General features: G+C 36.2%; 1 protein-coding gene across 1 annotated transcript in view; it reads left to right on the forward strand.

Annotated features, from left to right (window-relative positions):
* The window catches only part of PGBD5 (piggyBac transposable element derived 5), a 156,203-nt gene that overhangs the window by 104,542 nt on the left and 26,317 nt on the right, over nucleotides 1-25,344 (forward strand). The window lies entirely within an intron of this gene.

The raw sequence follows: 25,344 nt of genomic DNA on the forward strand, positions 1-25,344 counted from the left end.
CTTTCAAAAAAATTTATTGGGCATTTCTTATTTACAAGGCATTTTGAAGAGCACAAAAAAGAATGTCACTGCCTTTACCTTCATATGCTACATGCTGTATCTCTCTGATTCTCTGTCTCTCCTTCCCTCTTACACACACAGACACACAGACACACACACACACTCATACACACAAACTATAGCCCTATATGACAACATATAATATGATATATAACTACTGCTACCTATATTATATATAACATATATATGTATATGTTAATATATTAAATGTATATTATATATGCATATATAATATGACATAATACATGAATAACATGGGAAAGTATCTGGGAAATATCCAAAGTTTTATGTGATAAAATTGTTTTTTAAATTGAATTTTATTTTATCAATTAACAAGTGTTTAATTTCTCTCCTTCCTATTTCCCCTTTACTGGAAAAAACAAAACAAAACAAAACTCATAACAAATTCCTATGATTTAACAAATACTTAGGTCTTTACAATTATCCCTTCCACGTTGAGATTTTCTCCATTGTGGTTTCAGTATATCATAGGTCAGCATAAAAAAATTAAATGGATATTTTAGGGAGTTTTATGGATGCCAGAGATAACATGTGAAGGCCAGTAGATGACAAAGAAAAAGCTTAGAAATGCACAAAATATATGTATGGTACTGTATAATAGCAAACCAAATTTTATAATAAGGTACTGTAAACATCCCATAAAGGAAAAAAAAATTCAGACTTTTTCTCCGGTGTGAAGGGAGAGACAAAACATTTTACACAAATTTTTCAGATCATGGGGATGCTGTATCCCCCACCCCCAAGTTGTGGAAGGGAAAATTGTGCTAGACACTGTTGTTTGGACCTTGCCCTCAGAGAGCTTTGGTCTAATAGGAAGAAAAGACAAATGCACATGGATTAGTATCATAAAAAGGAGTTTGAGATTGAATTCAAGAGAGAGCGTTAGGCAAAGTAATGTGAAAATTTTTGAGGAACGAGAAGTTCATTTCACCTGATAAAATAATTGAAGGAATAATTGAAGAAGTGATATTTCATTGAGCCTTGAAGGAAGAACTTAGAGCAACCAAAGAGGGAGAACAGCTTGTCCAAAGTGAATGAGAATGGATGGTCGAGAATAAGACAATTTGGCTACAATATGGAGTACATGAAGAGGAATAGTATGGAGATAAGGATGGAAGGATAGCTTGGAGTAAGCTTGTGGAGGACCTTAAATGTTGAAAGTTTATGCTTATAGCTGATAGGAGCCATTAAAAAATTTAATAGAGCAGTTACATTAAGATTACTTAGACATTAAGTGAAGGGCAAAATTAGAGAAAACAGGAGGCAGAAAAGTCAGTTAAGTATCTATTGTAATAACTTAGGTAAGAAAAGATGAGGGCCAGAAGAAAGCTGGTTGCAGTGGGAATTGAAAGAAGATAAACATGAGAAGTAGAAAGGTAGGAATATAAGAACATAGATATTAGGGGTGAGAGAGATGCAAGGAAAGATTACCTTGAGTTTGCAATTCTGGCTAAATAAAAATAATAATGTGATGCAGCCATCAACAGAAATAGAGAATAAAGGGAAAATTACGAATGAAGAATCAGAGGGAGTGAAAAGGAAAATATCTGTAGTTCAAAGAGATAAAACCTGCACTCTGGTTTTGTTCATTTCTTTTTCCTTGACTCAGGGACAAATTCAGAGTGGAGTAGCCAATTATAACTTGCTACCTGTTCTCTTGGGGTTTAGGGGAGCTATTGGAAATAGTTTAGTGGTCTCTTCCAGCGAGTTCCAGCTGCTTCCTCTAGCCATAGTTAAGGTCATAATATCTGAAAACATACTGAGAAGCCTCGTTTAAACTGAGCTTGTCTCCTGATCAATGACTGTATGAAGACTTATCTAAGGATTAATGAGGTATAGGGTCTTAGTGTATAAAAATATATAATTCCTGGGGCTTTTCTGCTTAGCTCTGTGGCTTAGAAGCTTGTCTGATCTGTTCTGGCCCTGGTTCTGTCTACCTATTTGTACCATCTCTAGAGGATGATTTAGAAGAATCTGAGTATGGCGATGGGGAAGGAATTATAGAATCTATGTTCAATTATCTTGCCCCTGGAGTGAATAATTTTACATCTTACACTGCTGCCACTGAACCATTTTATATTAGCATAAATAAGAGTGATTATACAGTCTGATTGTCCCTGTGATGAACCAGAAAGGACCTATTTTGAGGCAGGAGGTAATTGGATTTTGTCCTCTTCCCATCAAATGATAACCTGGTTTTTGAGCTTTCTTATCAAGTGATTTTTGAGGCAAATAGGTGGTTTGGTGGCTTGAGTACTTGATTTAGAATCTTGAAGATCTGAGTTTAAATCTTGCCTCTTAATATAACTATTTGCCCTAGGCATAGTACTAGCCTCTGAGCTGTTTTTTCCCCTGCAATCTATAAAATGGGGATTAAAATAGTACTTTCTTAACAGAGTTATTGTGAAAATCAAATAAAAAGTGCTTTGCAAACCTCTAAGTTGTATATAAAATGTCAGATATTCTCTTCCTCATTATCATTACTATTTTGCAGTCAGAGAGCTAAAAGCAGAAAAGCCAGGGATGTACGTGAAGAATAGAAAGGATTTTCACATCAATTCCACAGCATTTATTAAACATTTGCTATGTGCCAAGCATTGTGCTAAGTAAGGACATAAAGATAAAAATGAAAATAATCCCTAAAGGATTTTCTATTCTGCCAGGGAAGGCAATGCCCAAACATGTTGTCTTATATAAAATAGATACAAAAATAGATGTGGGGTGAAGGGGAAAGACAGTGATATCTGGGGAGGGAGAGAGCCAGACAAACTTGAGATAGAAGCTGGCATTTCACAGCTAGCATTTATATACGGCTTTAAGTTTTGTGAAGCTTCTTATATATGTTAAATTGAGACTTTAAGCACTAGAAGTGAAGAAGGGCTAGATTCCAGATATGATATATAACCAGTACAAAGGTTGGGAAATCCTCTTGTATATGAGTAATTTGAAGAAATCCAGTTTGCCTAGATTATGGAGTAAATGAAAGGGGATAATGTATATTTAAGGTGCAGTTGGGTGGCACAGTGGATAGAGTGTCTGACCCAGAATTGGGAAGATCTGAGTACAAATTTGACTTCAGAATTCACTAGATATATGTAACACCTGGGTGTCACTTAACCCCATTGCCTCAGTTTCCTCATGTAGAAAATGAGCTGGAGGAAGAAGTGGCAAATCATTCCATTATCTTTGCCAAAAAGACTCCAAATTGAGTCATAAAGATTCACACACAACTGAAATGATTAAGCAACAAAAATATATATTAAGGCTGAAAAGGTACTTTGGAACTGGATTTTGAAGAACTCTAAATATCAAGCAAAAGACATATTTGTACCTAAAGGTAACCAGGAACCCATGGAGTTCTTTGAATAGAGTAATAGCATAGTCAGAACTACATTTAAGGAAAATAACAATAGTTATTATTATTAAATTATAAATTATATATAATATATATTATATTTTATATGTATTATTAAATTATATATATATTGAGTTAGTGGATTATTGGGGTTTTGTTTGTTTGTTTTTCTGGGACAATTGGGATTAAGTGACTTGCCCAGGGTCACACAGCTAGGAAATGTTAAGTGTCTGAGGCAAGATTTGAACTCAGGTCCTCCTGACTTCAGGGCTGGTGCTCTATCCACTAAGCCACCTAGCTGTCCCATTAGTGGATTATTGTAACAATTTAAGCAAGAGGAAGTGAGTGTCTGAATTAAGGTGGTGGGCATGTAAGTAGTGGGAAGAAGATGGTTCCTAGAGATGTGGAAATAGAAACCAGATTTGGTAAATGAATGAGTAAGGGAGAAGAATCAAGGTGGAACCTAGGGTTTTGAACTTGAGAGACTGAGAAGATGGTGGTAGCCTCAACAGTAATAATGCAGGAGTTTAAGAAAGGAAAGAAAATGAGTTTTGATTTGGACATGTTGAGGGCGAGATGCCTACAGGACATCCAATATGAAATATCCCATAGATAGTAATATGGGACTTGAGCAAGAGATGGGGGGAGTGGAGAAAAAGGAGAGGAAAAGAGGGGGATGGAGAGGAGGGGAAGCGGGAGGAAGGGAGAGAAAGAAGGAGAGGAAGGGAACAGGGAAGAAAGGCGGGAAGAAGAGAGAGAGGGGGAAGGAGGGAGGGAAGGGGAGAGAGAGCGAGAGAGAGGGAAGAAGGTTGAGAAAGAAGGAGAGAGAGTAGAAGGGAAGAGGGAAGAAGGGAGAGAAGGAGAGAGAGAAAGGGAAGGAGGGAGAGAAAGAGAGCAAGAGAGAGAGAGAGGTAGAGAGGGAGAAGGGAAGAGGGAGGAAGGGAGGGAAGGAGAGAGAGAGAGAATGAGACAGGGGGGAGAAAGAGGGGAGGGGAAGAGGGAGAAAAGGAGGAGAAGGAGAGAGGGAGGGAAGAAGGGAGGAAGACAGAGACAGACAGAAATGGAAGGGGTATAAAGGTCCAAGAATCTTTGCTTGGAGACAATAATTAAACCATATACCAATTTTAGAGAGTGCTAAAGAATGGAATGGGAAAATTCTGATTGTTTCTTTCCAATATGGTCTCTTTGAGTGTGACAGCATTTTTGGGTCAGCCTGCCAGGATCTGTTTCCAAGGTTGAAATTGTACTGGTCTCCCACTCTTCTGTGGGAACATTGGGTAGTTGCCTGGGTAAAGGTCATCAGTTAGTTTTCCAAATTCCTTTCTTACCCTGAGACATTCAAGCTCAAAAGTCATTACTGTTGAGCTGAAAAAAGATTTGTCATCATGACAAATCAGGTGTATGGCCCGTTTTTACCTGACCAGGATGATTTAACATACAGAAAGAGAGCTAAATTTGGATTCAAGGAAGAGCATTATTCTCTTCTCTCACCATGTGTGAAGGACTTGAACTCCCTGAATCTTAGTTTCATCATTTGTAAAATGGGAATAATGCCTGTTACCTCAAAGGGTTCTTGGGAGGAGTAATATCTGTAAAGTATTAGCTCTTAACATCAAATCAAGGGAACTGCCTGTGTAAATAGAATGATCGATTTAAAACTAGACAGATTTTTAAAGTTTATTCAATCCAACTCCCACATTTTAAGAATTTTTAAGTCATTTTAATCTGAGGCCTACAGTGGGCAAGTGCCTTTTCCAAAATCACAGTTTGCACACAGGTCCTCTGATTCAAATTTGTCTTTTATCCTAAAGGCAAGATGAGGTCACTGGAATTAATTGAATAGGAAAGCCCCATATGCTCAAGAAAAATTGTGTAGCTGCTATATAGTGGATAGATTGGAGAAGGAAGACATGGAGAGCAATTGGGAAGCCATTGTGACAGTCTAAGTGTGAGGTGATGAGGGTCTTTGGTGACTTTGGTGACTAACGCGTCAGGTATAAGAAATACTGAAGAGGTAGAAATAGAATAATTTGTCAATTAACTGGATATGTGGAGGGAGAAAGAGTGAGAAGTCAAGAATAATTGCCAAGTACCCTTTGATCCAGCAGCAGCACTATTGAGTCTGTATCCCAAAGAGATCATAAAAGAGGGGAAGGATCCAGATGTGCAAAAATGTTCATAACAGCTCTTTTGGGGGTGGCAAGTAATTGGACACAGAGTGGATGTTCAACAATTGGGGAATGGCTGAGTGAGTTAAGGTATTTAAATGTAATGGAATATAAATGATAAGCAGGCTAATTTCAGAAAATTCTGTAGAGACTTACATGAACTGATGCTGAGTGAAGTGAGCAGAACCAGGAGATCATTGTACAAAGCAAAATGCAAGACTGTGTGATGGTCAACCATGATAGACAGTTCTCAGCAATTCAGCGATCTATCTAATTGCTCTCACTTGAAAAGTTGGCTAACAGGTGGAAAAGAAAGCTGAAAACATTTTCCTAAAATAGTTTGCTAAAAGAAGGATTTTTATGCAGGTAGTGGTAATGGTGGTAGGAAGGGCTGTGATCTTTTACAGCTAGCTTCAAGTTCTCATGTATACTTAGTGCACTTGAATTCATTTCTAGAGAGATGACTCTTGATCTTAGAGTCACATAAAGACAGTTAAGTCTCCTGTGTTTTTTAGCCTTGTAATCTGCTGAGAGAGCATGAAGTGAGAGGATTAAGTCAGCATGGTAGCTCTGAAAAATAATGAATTAATGTCTTTAGTTTCTGAGAGTGGAAAAAAATATGATGACATTATGCTGTAGTACTTCAAGTGATCTTTGGTTTTATTGATGCTTAGTGAAAGCTTGTTAGTTGATACTGGGTATTCCTTCTATACAGAAGCATCTCATATATAATTTCACAACTAACTAGCTACAGCAATCATTAAGAACTAATTAAACACCTACTCTGTATTGGGCATTGTTCTAGGCACAAAGATATTACTTTCCTCAAGGAGCTTATATTCCATTGCCAAAATAACAAGCACTCATATAAACAAACACATAGTATATAAAAAGTAAATGTAAAGTAATTTCTGGTAGAGATATAATAATAACAAGCATTGATATAGCACTTTGAGATTTGCAAAGTATTTTAAAAATACTATCTCATTTTAGTCTCACAACCACTCTGGGAGATATGCTATTATTATTCCCATTTTACAGATGAGGATGCTGAAGAAGACTGAGATTAATTGACCGAAGGCCATACAATTAGTGTTTTTGGCTGGATTTTAACTCAGTTCTTCCTGATTCCAGGTCAGGTGTTCTATTCACTTTGCCACCTAGCTGCCTGTAGCTAGGAGCGTGAGGTGGGGATGGGGTCAGAAAAGACCTCATACGGGAAACAGTGCTAGAACTGAGCTTTGTATGGAGAATAGGGATTCCAAGATGCAGAGATGAGAATAGAAGGAATTATTGGTATAAGAAATAGTCTGTGTTAAGACCCTGAGATGCTGGTCACTTCAGAACATAACACAGACAATGTGAAAGGGAGGTAGTTTCGGTGAATTACTGTAACAAAAAAATTTATCAGCTGGTAATCAATACTTTGGTAATTAATTAGTCTTTTTGCATGTACCTGAAGCTTTTTCAGGTTACTAGAACTCCCCGGGCCTATGCTCCACTGGCCAAATGTTTGAAAAACCTAGAATCATTTAGAGTCCACGTCCCAAAAAGAGCAGGACTTTAATAAATAATGGTGAATTAATAAAAAAAATTTAAAAATTAGATCTGAGTTCTTGAAATTCAGTTGTATAGGAATTGTGAGTTCCAAAAAACTATTAGTGTGCTATTCCTACAACCCCTCTTTTTAAATGAAAGGCCTCCTTGTCTTTCCTCAAGCTTCTTTCTAAAAGTTTGTTACAAGAATTCCTTTTAAAAATGACTTGTGCACTAAAGGAAGATCTCTGAGATCTTGCTAAACCAATAAAATCACAGATCTAGTTTGTTTTTTTAAACTGTGTTCCTCCTTGTGATGATGACAAAAGCCTTGAATTAATTTCTGTTTATTAAAGTCTTACAGCATTTCTGTTCAGAGAAGAGAGAGGATAAAAACAGACATATTGATCATTGAACTTTTGTATATTGTTCAATTATATGCCTTTTAAAAAAGTTTATAATCCATTGAGAGAAGACAAATAACATACACATAGCAAGGCTCTACATATGGTCTCTCAAACCATACACACATTAACAAGTTAACTTTTAAGAGTATAGCTGGCTAAATCATCCCTTTAAGATTCTAGGGGTGCACCCATAGGACTTTGGAATTCTTCAGCTCCAGTTCCCATTCCAGTGTATTCTTTCCAATATCAATTATAAGTGATCATTGCCTCCAGTATTAATTGTCACTGCCAAGTATTATTTCTTGAGTATAATTTAATCCATTTATCTCACCTTGGTATCATTGAAAACCAATTAATATTGATTAACTATGTCAAAGGTCTGTTTTCTGAAAAGATATAGCCAGAACCAAAAGTACAAAAATGCCTCTCCTGAACTAGAATATACTATCTCAACTTAGTAGGCTTAAATTTAAATCAGTCACTAATAAAAATTTGTTCTAGAAAATGTTAATTCCTGGTATTGTACAACCATTAATTGCAATACATGGCTATCAAATTAGTCCAGTGCTGGAGTAAGTCCCTCCTCAGGGCTAGCTAAGTTCCTTTCTGGGTACTGTCACTATGACTATGACAGTCTTTGCCACTGGTTTTCTGATGGCTCCTCCACAATTTCAGGATAGAAGTTTGGTCTGCTTTGTCTTGATATTCATTCACCTGAGAGCAAAAATGAACAAAAGCCAGGCAGCAAAGAAATAGAGGTACTATCTCTTCATGGCCACATGTTAAGTCCAGTGGAGGAAGAACTTAAACATTCAATGCCCCCAAGTAATTCTCTAAGACTGTAAGTTGAATTATTAGAGAAAGTTTCTCTTTGAGATCTTCTTAAATCCATAAAAATCACAAATACATTTTTTTCAAAGTGTATTTTTCCTTTTGGAGATGATTTTTGTTTCTTAAAATCTGATAGTACTTCTATTCAGGGAAAAGGAAAGGTTAGAAGCAGAGATAAAAACAGCCAAAATATTTGCCCCACTAATATTACAGCAGTCCTTCATTGCTCACTACCAGAGAAAAGAACAATCTAGTTTCTCCTTGGAACCTTTTTTTATGAATTCTTACTTCTGGATTAGTAGCCAGAGAAAGGGCTTTTCTTGTCCATTAAGAGGACAAGAAAGTTACACCATACCAATGCATGCTCTCAGTGAGGGTCGGGGTGACTCTCCATCACATATCATCATTCATTTCCACCAGTAAGCTCACAAACCTTCCACACAGGTTAGCAGCAGGCAGAGACCCTAAAACAGTGGTTCTCAAACTTTTGTTTTCAGTATCTTTATCCTATTAAAAATTATTGAGGATCTCTCCAAAGAGTTTTTGTTTATCTGGATTATATTTATAGACATTTACCATATTGGAAATAAAAACTATCTTTGAATTTGTAGACCCTCTAAAAGGGTTTCAGAGATCCCCAGGATTCTCTAAACCGTACTTTGAGAACCACTGCCCTAAAACATACCTTGAGGGCCATTGGCCAGTCTCCCATTACCTATATAATTAACATAGCTAGCAATCCAAGTGTTAACTTAATATTATAGACACAAAGGGGCAGCATGGCAGAGTGGATGGGATGCTAGACTTAGAGTCAGCAAGAATCTGGCTTCAAATCCCATTCTGGGGGATTTCCATTGGCCTTCTATAGGAATAGTCACTGATATATTTAGCTCTTAGAGCACTTGAGCCCATCTGTCATAATGCAGCTTTTAATTCTGGCAGCTTTCTCTTTCCCTCACAGTTTGACCTGCGATTTCTGGCTGCACTTCCCATGTTGGCAACATGCTTTGGTGATTTGGGGAGAGGGGAGGCGGTGAGGAGACTAGCTTTGGAGTGATTGAATTTTTGCTTTCATTGCTGCTGTTGATCTATCTGAGCATTTGCTATTTTCTAGAGCTCCTGGTTTTCATTATATATTGGCCTTCAATATTAATGCATTTGGCCATGACCAACTTGAGGTATTGGGTTGTTGGGATCTCTATACTAAAAAAAACTTGCAAAATTCCTCATTGATATGGATGATATATTGTTAGAGTTAGAATAGGTATGTGTATATACATACATATACCTATGGACATATATGTGATATATATATATCTGTACATGTATTTATGTGTATATATGTAAATTTATATACATAAATACATATATATATATATACTCATATATTGAACACTTATAATACTTCAAAGAGGCTCATATTTATCCAGTGATTGATATGCATACATCCACAGTATATCAGTAGGGATGGTCCAACAGAATATATGAAATTTTAAAGGATGATTTAAAAAAACACAACCGTCCCAATGTTTACACACAGAAAAGAAAGTTATCCATCCGTTGTTCAAAGGAGTCACCTTGGAAGTTAATCTAACAGTTTTGCCATTGCACAAATCCTTTCTGAAGCAGGTTTATTGAAATTGCTTCTTAAACCTATAGCAGAGACTTTTAAAAACCCTTAACAGGAACTGATCTTTGTTCATTAAGGGTGGATTTCTTTTTGAAAGAACTAAGAATCATTTAGAGCCATATCAGAGGTCACTGTCTGTTCTGAAGGTTTTATCCAATTAATCGTTTGTGTCCCTTTGATGCCATTTTCCTTCTAACTCGGGGATCTAAAACCACTGTGACTTCAGCTCACTTCCAGATTCCCTAGGAAGAACATGTAACCCTTTGATTAAAACCCTTCCTCTCCTGTGATGCTGAGACATTCTGTTTGCTTACCTCTTTGTAACAGGCTGGCTGGAACCTGGAAATATGCCAGTGTTCAGAATAAATACATCCAAAGATGGCAGCAGTATTATCTAGCACAGTGGTCTCCAGAACGTTTTGATCACAACCCTTATCAGTAACTATAAAGACAGATGGATATATTTTTGTGTGTCGATAGATAGGTAACTAGATAAAGCTTTTTTTTATCATGCAACTCTGGCATGTGTATATTTACTTGGTTACATATTATATAAATATACTATTATACTAAAAGCCAGGTGCTTTATAAAACTTAGACAAAATAGAAATTATAAAGGATCAAATAAAGACGAAATGATATTTGATTCTACAGTCAATAAGAAGTCAACTAGAATTTATTAAGTAGAAGAAAGCTATCAGACCAGATTTTTACTTTAAGAAAATCTCTAGGTGCCTAGAAAACTCTGCCTCCTTAATTTCTTCTTTTTGGTTTCTCTGGTTTCCTTCAAGACTCAGCTACTATCATTTACTTCCTGCCCTGCTACTAGTGTCTTTCCCTTTGAAATCACCTTCTGTCTCTATTCTGAATGTACCTAATTATTTAGCTGTCTCCCTCATTACAGTGTGAACTTCTGGAGGTCAGGGACTGTTTTTGCTTTTCCTTGTATTCACAGTGCTTAGCACAGCACCTGATATCATAGTAACAACTTGTTTTTATCGACAGACCAAGAGACAATTAGGAGACTATTTCAATTGTCTAGGAGAAAGATGATGAGGTGCTGAAGTTAGGATCTAATTGGATATTTCATTGTTGTAGGTGGAAGAAGTTTGACATCTGGGGGGAGAGACAGGGAGAACTGTGAATAACCACAAATTTGTGATTTTGAGTGACTGTAAGGATAGTATTATCCTTAACAGAAACAGAGAAATTCACAAAGAGGAATAAGTTTTGGAAAAAAGAAAAATGTAATAAAATCTGCATTGTAACTCATAGCCAATCCATGTCTACTTATCCTGTGGGATTTATTCCGTCCCACCAAAAAAATAAAAGAGTGGGGTCTAGGCTCTTTGGGGCAGCTAGGTGGTACCATGGATAGAGCTCCAGGCTTGGAATTAGCAAGACCTGAGTTCAAAACTGGTAGTAGACACTGTGACCCTAGACAAAACACTATTTGCATCAGTTTCCCCATCTATCAAATGAGCTGGAGAAGGAAATGGCTAATTTTTTTTTGCCAAGAAAACCCCAAATGAGTTCACAAAGAGTCCTACATGAATAAACTATAACAACAACAACATTAACAAGGATCTTATCACCCATGACTTAGAGTAAATAAGTCACTAATTGCTGTGTTCGTGAAGTGATGGTTGTTTTTGTGGGCATCCTGAGGTGAGGAATTTTACCTATCCAATTGCTCCAGATGTCTGGGTCATGGTTAGATTACATTGCCTTGATGGCCTGACATAGCCAGGAGGATACCAGTGGTATAAGAAAGTATAAAGGTAGGAGGTGAGAAGAGGAATGTGTGTTGAAAAATCATGAGTGAAACAAGGAATTAAGTCCATGATTTACTGTTGTCAGGAGAACTCTTACCATTTTCTGATTAAATTATCACACACCCTTTGGAACCAAGCCACAAAACTCCACTTTGGAGACCACAGAGCTAGCATTTTGAGTTCACACAAGAGGTGCTATGCCCTTCAAATCCTGAGAATCATTGACTATTTCACGCTAATGTACTTTTCTCCAAAGGGGGAGAATTTACCCAAAGTCACTGGTATCCCTGGGAAAGCACTCTTCAATATGTATATTTTAGCATATTTGAGTGAATCAACAATAGCCGAGGGAATCAATTAACAAGGTATAAAGCTGCCAGAAGATCCAAAGCTGCCTGGGTCATTCCCACTAGAGAAGTTTTTTGCCATCAGCTAACCTCTCTAAAAGTGAGTTTATGTTGGTCCATTTCCCAGAAACCAGATATTCACAACATCACTCCTCTGTTGGGTCTTAATTGATTGGGGCTAATTAGTGCTCTAAAGTTAATGGTCTGAGAGTACTGTGGTGAATTTAGTCCCTGCCTCTTCCCTATAAGCCAACTGATAATTATTGTAAAATTGTAGAACTTTTAACAGGGGAAGAGACCTTAGAAATCATCTATGTATGTACATGCTTTGTAGTAATCCATTCCTAAAATGGGGGAAAAAACCTCAGCGACCATCTATTTTATTTAGACAGCTAAGTCAGTGGATAGATTGCTAGACTTGGACCCAGGAAGACCTAAATGCAAATCCTACCTCAGATCTTCCTAGCTATTTGGCCCTGAGCAAGTCACATCACCTGTCTCAGTTTCCTCAACTGTAAAATGGGGATAATGATAGCACCTCTTTCACAGGGTGTTGCAAGAATCAAATGAGATAACATATGCAAATCTTAAAGGAATATATAAATGCTGCTGGGACACCAACAATCATCTTGATCTTTGTCTTCACTGGACTAGAGAACAGAGGGAGGCTATTGACTTTGTATAGCTCTTTCTCACTTAAATCCAACTCATACAAAAGTCAAGACATCATTCACAATGTCATCGGTCCTCTTTAAGAATGAAGAATATATATATATATATATATATATATATATATATATATATATATATATATATACTAGCTATTGTTATAGTAATATTATTTATGTTCTATTTGGAGAGAAGAACATTAAAACACATTAATAAATGCAATATGGGTCCTAAAAGAGAGTTTGCTAATAAAAAGATGAGGATTGAGAAAAGATCATTAGATCTGAGAATTAAGAGGTCATTGATAACTGGAGAGAGCATTCTCAATGGAGAGATGAGGTTGGAAGTCAGATAGGTCAGAAGTAAGAGAAAAGGACATGGAAACATCAATTGTAGACAGCTACAGCTTTTCAAGGAGTTTATTCACAAAAATGGGGAGAGATGTCAGAGATGAGATAATAACTATGGGTGGATCAAGTAAAAGTTTTTTCAGACATATTGGAGACATGGGTATGTTTGTTGGAAATATCCAAAAGAATGAGGGGGGAATTGAAGATAAGTAAAAGATAGAAATAATAGAGGGGACAAGTACTGGAGATAATGGAATGAAATAGGAGAAGAACTCTATCTTCATGTGATTCAAGAGTGAAGGAAGACAGTGGTAAAAAGCATCCGAGTGATGTGAGTGTAGAGGGAGAAGAAAGTATTCTCAGTGAATTTTTTTTCAGTGAAATTTGGGCTGAGGCTCTCAGTTGAATGGGGTTGGGAAGGGGAACCATTAAAGTTTTAGAGGAGGGATGAAAGGTTTGGAAGAGCCATTGTGGTGTCTGGAATAGTAAGAGAGCCAAAGAAGGGTTAACTTACTGCATTGGGGGTCCTGTTGAGATATGTAATATTAAATATGTAGTGGTTCCAGTCAACATAGTTTTGTGATTTTCTCTAAGTTCCTTCAGAAGCACAGAATAGAAGTGGAAAAGGATCGTGAGAGAAATGTTAGGGTGAGACTTGGCAGAGGAGTATCAGGGATAGTTTAAGGGCACAAGGTGCTTAGAAGAAGACCATTGATTCACCTAGAGCAAAGAGGAACATATAACTAAAGCAGGGATGATATGCCTCAGAAAGAGCTGGACAATCAAGGGATTGGGAAGTTGAAAAGCAGGGTTTGGAGCTGTAAGGCAGAGAGAGAAGTTCAATGACAATAAATCATGGTCAGATCAGGGAATTAATGAATTTAGAAATGGTTCATTGATGGGTGATGATAGGACCAGTGATCTTGGATCTTGGAGATGATGGTATTTGAGGGAGCATCAAATGTGTATATTGAAGTTTCCTAATATGAGGGTGGGAGTTGGGAGGAGAAAACAGATTATGTACTAATCATAGTCTTTAGGAAGTTCTTCCTGCCACCAATTAGCCTCTTTACAACTTCTCCCCATTGATCCTGGTGTGGCTCTTTGAGGTCATACAAGTCTAGTCCTTTTTCCGTGGAACAGCCCATCAAATTCTGGAAGAGAACTATTAAATTCTCCTGAGTCTTCTTTTCTCCAGTTCCATCCAAAAGCATATGTGAAGGAAGAGAGGTAGAAGATTGCTTTGAAGAATAAAATATATTTATTTCAGAGCATTGTTTATAATACATGGTTGTGCAATACATAATTTTAATTAACATACATGTGCTCAAATTTAAAATCCTAGAAGTTACCTCATCTAGTTCAAGCCCATAGGAGATTTGATATCAAGTCTGAGTTCAGTTCATGGCTCTACTATTTACTAGTTTTATGTTTCACCTTGGTGAAGGCACTTAATCTCAGAACCTTTGGTTGCTTTATCTCTAAAATGGAAGTGATAATGTGCTTTATTTAGAAAACCTCATAGAATTGTTTTCAAGCTCAAATGAGATATAGTGTGTGAAAAGTGCTTTATAATTGTAATAGTATTGATAATAGCTAGCATTTATATAGTGATTTAAAGCTTACAAATATAAAGTGTTTGGGGCATCTAATTTCTGTCTTTGATATAATTTTCATCTCACCATTCTGGATCTTACTGTTCCTCCCTTCATCTTCTAATGAGATCAAATGAGTTAATCTCTAGTTTAAAATCTTAACAACCAAGATATAAACAAATTGTCTTTTGTTATTAGAGGGAAAATGGTTTGGTAGGAAATACTGAAGACTTAGATTTTAATCCCATGTTAGACACTTATTAGGTATACACCTATAGGTAAATTGCATTATTTTCAAAGCCTTGGTTTTTTTCTCTGCCAAATGTAGGTACAATCCTCAAATTACTTGACAGGATTATTTGTAAATTCTTAGTGTGCTCTCTAAATGTAAATACTTGTGTCAAGTACCACCTCATTAGTGACAAAAAATTGAGCCCAGTCTATTATTTCAAGGTTTTTGTCATTTCTTTTTTTCAGCATAAACAGTTGCTTTTTACAGTGTCCTTGCACAGTGTTTGTTCTCTGGGAGAACGGAGTTTGGAGTAATTGGAACAGAAGGTTCTAAATTTTGTTCTCCAGAATCTTAGGGCTCCAAAGAAGTTTGCTTGGGCCCAGAAAGAGCTTTCTTAAATGAAGCAGAACTTTATTGTTTACCAAATTCCTCCATCTTCAAAGATTGTGGGAGGTTGTAGTTTCTGAGGCAGCTTCTCTCCTTTGATATCTAAGTTGCAATCTCTCCTTTGTCACCCAGAGGACTGAGCCCATGCATATGGACTACTCCCCAAATGAACAGCCCCGATGCTGCCCTCTACAGACTGATAATGTTCTATAATGTTTTACTGGGACATCAAGAAACTAAACAGAAAGGAGAAAATATCCCCATCCTGTTCTCCATTGGTTCCTCCCCACCTGGCTGCAGACGTGCTCAGGTCATCCAACCAAAAAATCACAATAATTCATTCATATATATGTGTGTGTGTGTGTGTGTGTGTGTGTGTGTGTGTATATATATGTATATGTATGTGTGTATGTATAATGTATATTATATAAATAATGTATGTGTGTATAAATATATATTATATGTAACATAATATATGTCTATGTATATATGTATGTCTATATATACATATATGTATATAATACATTACATATACATACAATACATATACATTACACATGCATATAATATTAGATCCCTCATGTGCACACATATATTCATCTTACACATATGTACACATATTATTGTACATCACACACATGTATATAAGTGTGCATAAAGATATTATTATATAAATTATGTAATATATGTATATACACGTGTGTATAGCCAGTGGGAGTCAACTTTTTGTTAATAAAAATCCCTGAGCTAGGCTGGTCCTAGCCAATAGGCACAGAGCCAGTTTTCATGCTCCTATCTGAAGCCCTTTTATTTGGTAAAACCTGCCAGAAGCTATAGTCCACTGGAAAAGATGATAATGATGATGATGAAGAAAAAAGATGAGATGATAATGATGATGATAATGATAGTATTTATATAGCATCTTTACATATGTCATTTGATCTTCCCCTTACTCTATATGTTAGATACTGTTATTATTCCCCTTTTACAGATTTGGAAACTGAGGTAGATGGAGGTTGTCATCAGAGTCACCCAGTGAGTGTCAGAAGCAGAATTTGAACTCAGGTCTTCCTGACTTCAAGTCCAGTGTTCTAGTCCCTGAGCATAGTATAGAGTATATATAGAATATATAGTATGTTGTCTATAAGAACCCTTATCTCCGTGCTGCACAATGAGCCATCAGAGTCATAAGGGAATAAGATCATAGATGGAGAAATGGAAGAATGTCAACGTGATTTGGCAACAAATAGATTAGATGAGACTCTGAGCTTTTGGAGCTGGGTGATTGAGAGGAAGTACAGATTTAGGAGGGAAGAAGAATAATTCCATTTTGATCATATTGAATTTGAGATATTATTAGAAATACCTGGAATTCTAGGGAAAAATTGAAAATTATGTGAGAGAAAGCACCGGACCTGGAGTCAGAGAACCTGAGTTCAAATCCAGCCTTAGATATTTACTAATTGTGTGACTCTGTGCAAGTTACTTAACCCCGATTCCTGAAAAAATAAGTAGATTAGATGGGTAGGTGGGTGGGTTCTGGAGCTATCTATGTAGAGGTATGTAGAGGTAGCAATAGGAACAAATGAAATGAACAAAGAGACAAAAGGGAAGAGGTACTAGGATAGAATCTTTGGGGAGACCCACTTTTAGTGGGAGGAGAAGAAATCAGCCAAACAAACCAGAAAGTAAGTAGAGAAAAAGGAGAGAGAGCAGTGTCATAGAAGCCACAGGCAGAAAAAACATTCAGGAGGAGGTGGTGGCTAATAATACAAATGCTACAGAAAGGTCATGGGAGAGGAGAACTCAGGAAAATTAGGTTTTGAGAATAAGAGATCATGGGTGACCTTCCAGAAAATAGTTTCAGAAGTATCAGATTTCAGCTCACAAGGAATTAGAGTAGATAGATGGTCAGGATTGAAGGGTCCCCTTTATAGGGATTTCAACAAGAAATAGGAGGGCATGCGGGATAAAAGCCCATGGAATCAATCAGTCCTAGAATGGTGATACAACCCTGAATTTTGCCTTTTGTTACTGTTAGGGGTTACTCGACAATGCAGGTCTTAGCAATTCCAATTTTTTCCCAAACCTTTAATACAGTAAGTTGTAATAACACAAGACTGTAGCTCTGGAGCAACCTGGAGGTGATTGTAAAGCTTTCAGTGTGAACAGTTATGCCTCAGAAACCAGCAAAAAGCTCAGGGCCGTGTTGATTGTCTAGATTTAAGAAAGTCATGGGAAAATGTTATTACTATAAATTACTTTAAAATGTGTCCTACATTTTCAGAGATCCAATTATTAAAGTTTACAAGTACATCCCAGTCTGCCTATATTTCTGGAGTGAAAGTGATCCAATTGTTAAACATTTACAAGTACATCCCTGTCTATTTCTGGGGTGAAAGTGAGACAACAGAATTTGGGAAATTGGGGTTGTCTCCTTAATAACTCCAAGTTCATTTCCCTTTTAAGGGAAGGCCAAGGGTGCTGGCTGTGAGCCTGGGGGACTATATAAGACTGGGAAGAAGGAGGTAAGACAAGATTAACCAGAAAAAGGGAGAATTGTATTAATTGTTTATGAACTACTCTAAATGTTTCCTGCATATTCAGAGAAATAAAACCTGTGCTGTATCTGATATGCATTGTTAAATTAGCTTAGAAAGGTACTGGAAACCTTTTACACACATCAGCAGAAACCCAGATATGCGCTATCTATATCTGGCTATATTCTAAAGTTCTCAGGGAGAAGAAGAAAAAAAAACTCAGGAAAGTGAGCCAGAATTAGGGTTTTTGGCTATTATCAATTTTTTTTCTCATCAAAACCTTTATTGATTTAACTAGCAACAAAAATTGCTGAATTTTCCCAAGTTTCTAAATTTCTGTTGGTTTTAAAAGGCCTTTAAAAAACAAAAAAGGCAAGAAAACATCCCCTATAACACATGGAATGTGTTCAACAGAAGATCCCAAAGGATGTGGCAGACATTCCCTGCATTGCATCAAAAATTGTGGATAATGAAAACAAGGGGAATAAAAGGTATGAATGAACGAGGTCAACAGAAACAGAGGAGATGGTCTGTTGCCAAGATTTTTGGCAGCTGCCATGATTAAGTCCTGGTGGATTGTTTATCTTATAGATAGTTATGTGTATATATATATATATATATATATATATATATATATATATATATATACATACACACACACATATACATACACTTACACATATGTATTCCATGAGGCCTCCTTTTACATCTCCTACCCTTAGTATAGACCCTGGCATATAATAGGCACTTAATAAATGTCCACTGACTAACCAACTGCCTGGTTTCCTTCCTCATTTGCCTAAGGAAATGGCAAGGAAGGGAATGACAGGGAACCCTCCTTCAAGGGAAAGTTATGAAAAAGTGTGTGTGTGTGTTCCTTTTTTTTTTTTTTTAAAGATAAGGAGGATGTAAGCACATTTTTAGAAAGAGATAAAGGAGACAGTAGATAGGTAGGTTTTTATTATGAGTATCCAGGAAAGTATGGAATTAGTGACAGTGGAGAAATAAGCCTTGGCAAGGAGATAAACCACCTTATTTCCTGAGACTAGATAAAAGAGGAAAAGAATATTTGAGAGGTTTTCAGGTGTAAAGAGAGAGAAGGGAGAGAATTTATCATGAAGGACCTTAGTCTTTTCAATGAATTAAGAGATGAGGTCATCTGCTGATGGGATGGGGTAGAATTGGGAGCTTAAGAAGGGGCTTGAAAGAGACACGGTGAGTATGGTAGGAAGTCAATTTGAGAGGAATAAACAGGTTGCCATGCAGTGAGGAGGACCCTTTTGACATTAGATAATATGATTTTGTAGTGAACTTGACCCTTATGATTTTGTGACTTCCCAGGAGCAAAAGCAGAGGGTAGATATTAGAGGTGACCTCCAGTTGAGCTTTAGCAGGGCATGAAGAACAAAAAAGTAGGAGATGAAAGAATGGAAAATGGTGCTTTTTCTGGTTAATTATAGGTTTGAGACCAAAGGCATGAACTTATGTAAGGCCAGAGGAAAGTTGATGGACTGAGAGAATTGAGAGTGATTATGGGGCCCAGGATTGTGGTGAGGATGAAGAGCAGGTTTAGGAGGCATGTTGCAATGAGAAAGAACAAAAGGCAGGAGATTGTTAAAAGGGAATTCCAGAATTCAAGATCTTGGAAGTAGAATAGTTTGGGCTGATAATGAGATCCAAGATATGATTATTTTCATGGGATGTGGAAGTAGAAAGAAAATGGAGGTCAAGGGACTTGAGGAGATTGATGAACTTGGAGACTAGGGGGTGTTCCAAAAAGTCATCAATATTTATCACCAAAGATGAGGATATTGGTTAAAAGAGAGAAGAAGACTGTAAACTGGGAATTGAACTTTTTGAGAAAAGAGAGAGTAACTTGTAGATCTATAAATAGTCTTAACAATGAGCAGTACAGACTGATATAAAGAGATGTTGTGAACTCTGGAAGAGAAAAAGTTGATGAGTGAGATGAGAGAGAATAAAGGTCAGAATAGGATACAAAGAGCATGCTGATTTCTCCTCCTGTCCCCTGTGGGAAATGGGGTTGAGAGGGAAGAGAGAGAAGGTTCAGTCTGCATTGGATGCCTTCAGCATCAAAAATCTATAGCTAAAAGGAACTTTTTGCAAATGAGGAAACTGAGATCTTAAGAAGATGTGACTTGAAAAAAAATTTGTGACTGTCCCAAGATAGTATGTAATAGAAGAAGGATTTCAATCAGGTCCTCTGACTTTAAGGGTTAGTGCTCTTTCTGCTATAGTGTGCTTTCATGTCTAATCCAGGTTTTGGTGAGCTTCAGAAGGTGAAAGAATAGCACTAGGCTAAGGAAAAGAAAAAAGGAGGGGAGTGTATCAATAAAATATTTATTTACTTTTAATAAATAAAACAATTTTAACAAAAAATAAACACAGTACAACTTTCTTTTGCAAGGAAAAAGATGGAAGGTGTACAAATAAAAAAGATTCAATCAGAGAAGTTTAAGAAGGAGAGAAATGAGAGTGGGGGAGTAGGAAGAGAGGAGAAAGAAGATGAAAAGATGCTTCCACTAAGCAGAGGTAGTTTTGAATCATAAAGATTAGTGTAGCATGAAAAAGGAATCTATTAGCTAGATAGCTGGAGGAGTATTAAGTATAGAAACAGTTGTAGATTAAATTAACTCCAAATTAGGATATTGGCATGATATTGTCCTGATCTATGTGGATGCTCCCTCATTTGCTTACTTATGGGGAGGACGCATCAGCCCAAGTCTTTTGTCTACAATTTGTTATGCATTTTGTCCTATTATTGTGTGCCTTATAGGCCATTAAATCTTCACTGCTTGATCATATGTCATAAATGTATGTTTAACATAAAGCTTCTGAGGCTGCAGCAACTTTGAAAAGCTCTATGCTTTCTCTGGCTTCAGCTAAATCCAATGTCTTTTATAAATATTAAACTGAGACTTTGTGAATTCAATATAAACAAATACTTATTAAACACCTGACATTAGGGCTTGGAAGAAAGAGCTTCTTTACTTTCTAAATACAAACTGCTGGAATGGACTACTCTAATTAGCCTTAAAAAGAGAAAAGGTTATCCTCTATCCTGCGTAACTTAGATATCCCTTTGAAACCAAGAGTGATGATCCCCCTCTCAATCCTCAAATATTTCACTTTTTTTTAGTACTAACATTAGATTTGTTTCTGAAAATTAATGGGGGATTTTTCTTAATAGGCATTTAGAATCAACGGCTTTAAGTGCTCAGATCCTAATCAAGCTAATTAAATTAGGGAGCAGGGAAGGAGAAACTCATGTATAATTGTGAAATACAACTAACAGAGCTGCTTTTGTGAGTGGCAAAGGCAGAAGATAATGGTAGATGAGTCATGAAGTGCCTTCTCTGGAAATTCACTCATCTCTTAATATTGAGCCACTGGTATTGGACTCCCTTTCCCTAAAGCTTTACCACTTTATTGGAATTGGTTTGAATGCCTTTTAAATCTCAGGGATCATGGAGAGGGAGAAAAGTTACTTTACATATGGCTTTCATGAGTGCCTTTTGAGTAGAGTTTGAGGATTCTACAAAGAGCTTGTCATCTGAAACTTAGATTTCCCCATATTCCATTTACTTGTATAATTATTTTGATAAATGCCTAAAGGGCACACCTAAGAGAAGTACAGTAGAAGAGAGTAATTCTTTAATCTTTATTAATAAATCTGATGTTTATAGATAGCTTTAAGGATCATGGAATGCTTTCCTTGCAATTATTCAGTTGAGTAGGCAGTGCAAGGGTAATTAGCCTCACTTTATAGATGGAGAATTGGAAGCTCAAGGAAGTAAATTGCTCCCCCATGATCAAATAGCTAATATTGGAGCCAGGTTTCAAAACCATATCTCCTGACTCCAGGTCCCAGTGCCATATGCTGCCTCTCAGAGAAAGTTTCCATTGATTTAAATTAAATAAAGGCACTTTTACCATATGAGGTCACTTCTTTAATGTGTTTTGGGGATCTGGGTATCATTAAGCAAATTATTGTCAGTAGAATCTAGAAGGAGAGCTCAGCTACTATGTACCTTGCATGGATGAATTATTCAGTGAAGAAGTTTTTCCTGTGACCAAGTTAACAGTTTGGGAGGGTCACATAAGGACTTGTGAGAGAAGAAGGGAACATTCCCATAACTAGATAGATTAGATCAGCCTGTTGATCACAAATCTCAATTTTGAAAGGAACTTAAGTGATAAAATTCAATCAATACCTAAATCAAAATTCCCTGACAAATGGTCCACCTTATTTAGAAGACCTTATCCCAAGATAGTTCTATCTACTTAGGAAATCTCTAATTGTTAGGAAATTTTACCTTACATTGAGCCCCAAATTTTCCCCTGTTGCTCCCAGCTTCATCCTTCAGGAGAAAATAGAGTAAGTTCTTTTCTTGCCATATTAGCAAGAACACTGGACTTGGCAACAGAAGAGATCTGGGTCTGAATTCTGCCCCTTATATTCACTGTGAGCATGAGCAAGGCACTTAAATTCCCTTAAGCCTAAATTTTGTCATGTTTAAAATGGAGATAATGATACTTAACAGTATCACAGGTGTGTTGTAAGAATCAAATGAAATACCATGTAAAGCATTTTGCAACTTTAATGTGCTACAGAAAAGTGAACTATAATTATCAATTCTCTTGTACATGAAAGCCTTTTGAATACTAGAATATAATTATTATGTTCCTCTAAATCTATTCTCCAGGCTAAACATCAATCATTCTTCCACTGATCCTTGTTTGGTAAGATTTTCAGTCCCATTGCCATCCTGGTCTATCTCCACTAAATGTTGTCCAGATTGCCAATGTATTTCCCAAAGTGACACTCAGAAATTGACCCAATATTCCTGATGTCTAAACAGGCTGGGGCTATGAAAATTCTTAGTTTGGCTTTTTTCTTCAGCTATCATGTCATACTATTTATTTTTTTAATGTTTATTGATGTATTTATGCTTTTTTAAAAAATTTATGCTTTTTAAGGTGATAATTACTTCCCTGTAGGTCCTCTCTATTTTTCCTCTTGAGCCATTGCAAAAAAAAAAGTCAAGCAAAATTAACACATCAACTATGTAGCAATATCCACTACATTTGACAAATGCAGTCATTTGACATTTGGAATTGATATGGCATTTATTCGTTCTGTTGCTTTTTTAAAAAAAAATCACATTATTGTAGTCATTTATATTCCCTTGGCTTACTTTGCTTTGTGTCAAGTCATACAAGTCTTTTCATGATTCTCTTATCATTTCTCATGGCACCATGATATTCCATTACATCCATGCAGAACAATTTGTTCATCTACTTTTTATTCGATGGACACTCACTTTTTAAAATTTTTAATTTTTGCTACCACAAAAAATTAATATTTTAATAATTATTTTTATCTGAATGCCTAGTGCTGGGATTTCTGGGTCCAAAATATGCAGAGTTTAATAACTTTTTTGTATCATTCCAAGTTGTTTTTCAGAACTCTTGGACCTATTTACAGATTCAGACAGCTAATGGTAAAGTGACTTGAGTTCTGAGTCTGGAATCAGGAAGATTTGAGTTAAAAGTATATCCTCAGACTTTCACTAACTGTGTGATCTTGGGCCAGTTACTTGCCTCAGTTTCCTCAACTGTAAAATGAAGATGATGATGATAATAATAGCATTTACTTTGCAAGGTTGTTGTCAGGAACCAAATTACATAATATTTTCTAAGTGATTAAGCACAGTATCTGGTACATAATAGGCACTATATGAATATTTATTTCTTTCCCTTCCATATCCAAGGTACTTCAGTGGTCTTCAAATGAATACTACTTTCCCCAAAAAAGCTTAACCAGGAACAATGGATTTATGTATTGAAAAACTCTGACTCACCATGTATCATAGCTAGGAAATTTGATGGAGAGAGAATTATTTGATTGTTAAATATGTAACTGAAAGTTTTTATATATCTTTGTATTTGTTTCTGTATTTAAACAGGTCAGAGATAGATAGTAAATGTTCCCTCAATTTAGGCTCAGTAATTGCTTACTATTCAAACTAGGGTAAGTTGAACCAGCAAGGCACTCAAGGGTACCATTTCATATTTTCTTACTTCATATTTTTTATTCCTTCCTTCTTTTCTTCCTTCTATATTCATTTTTTCTTTTTTCTTCCTTCTTTATCTTATTTTCCTTTCTTTCTTCCATGCTTCTTTCTTCCTTTTCTTCCTTCCATCTCTCTCTTTTTCCTTCTTCATTCCTTCCTTATCTCCTTCCTTTTTTCCCCTCTGCCTTTCTTCTTCTGAAAAAAGTATAACCCAAATACAAGAATGTAGGAAATGAGACTTGGAGGAATATCAAGAAATCTGTAAGTATAAACTCATTATTTTTCAGATAAGGAAACTGAGACATCAAAAGCATACATCTATTCAAGGCAAACTTGTGGTTCCTATGAAGAAATATTTGGGCTAGCCATACTCAGCATATTTTCCATTGACCAATTCATTATTGCCAAATTACTGTAATCACAAATGTATTGATTGGGTGGGGAAGTTCCTTTGGAATCTTTGGATTCTAGATTATTTTTATATTTATTTGAATGGTGCCAGACTTTGAAATGTTAATTTACCTTTTTCTTGTTTTCAACCATTTGCTCCTTACCATCTTCTCAGACTATTGAGTTCATGACACCAAAATTCTTTCCCCCCTCAAGATGAACCTGAAGTTGGGAAATAGTTTCACTGCAAAAGTTTATAGAGATATAAGAACCATTATAGTGGATCAGACTCATGTTCCATTCTTCTGACATTCCATTAGCAACACAGAACAATGGGAAATGCCATGGGTGGACAAGGATAGCTATTTTATGGCTATCTTAAAGGTTAAGCTTTTAAAATTTTTTAATTTTATTTTTTTATTTTAATTTTTAATTTAATTTAATTTTAATTTAATTTTTTAAAAAATCCATTTCCAGTTCCTCTCAGGACCATATTTTATAATGGATTTTGTAAGTTTATTGTCCACTCTGTGAAATAATGCAATACTTCCTTTAATTTTTCCTGAAATTACCTTACACAAGCTTAAAGTATAGCTCCCTTCCTAAATCTTAGTATTTAAGAATTAAGTGAATGAGTCTTTATTGATCTTTTCCCTATTAGTCCCTGTTTTATAGATTTCACTCATATCCCCCCAGATTTTTATGACAATATCTTCCAATATAATTGGGAGATTTACAAAGATTTTAAGATTTACAAAGAACTTTCCTTATTTAACAACAAAACAAGCAATAAATGCTATACATATTCATGTTTTCATTTTTTTAGATGACAGAATTAAAATTTAGGTGGGTGAGTCTCTCTGAGTCAGGGTCACCCAGATGATGCAATGGATTGAGCCTCATACCTGAAGTCAGGAAGACCTAATTCAAATCTAGAACTCAGACACTTATTG

This window comes from Sarcophilus harrisii, chromosome 4, assembly GCF_902635505.1.
Source record: "Sarcophilus harrisii chromosome 4, mSarHar1.11, whole genome shotgun sequence".
Lineage (NCBI taxonomy): Eukaryota > Metazoa > Chordata > Mammalia > Dasyuromorphia > Dasyuridae > Sarcophilus > Sarcophilus harrisii.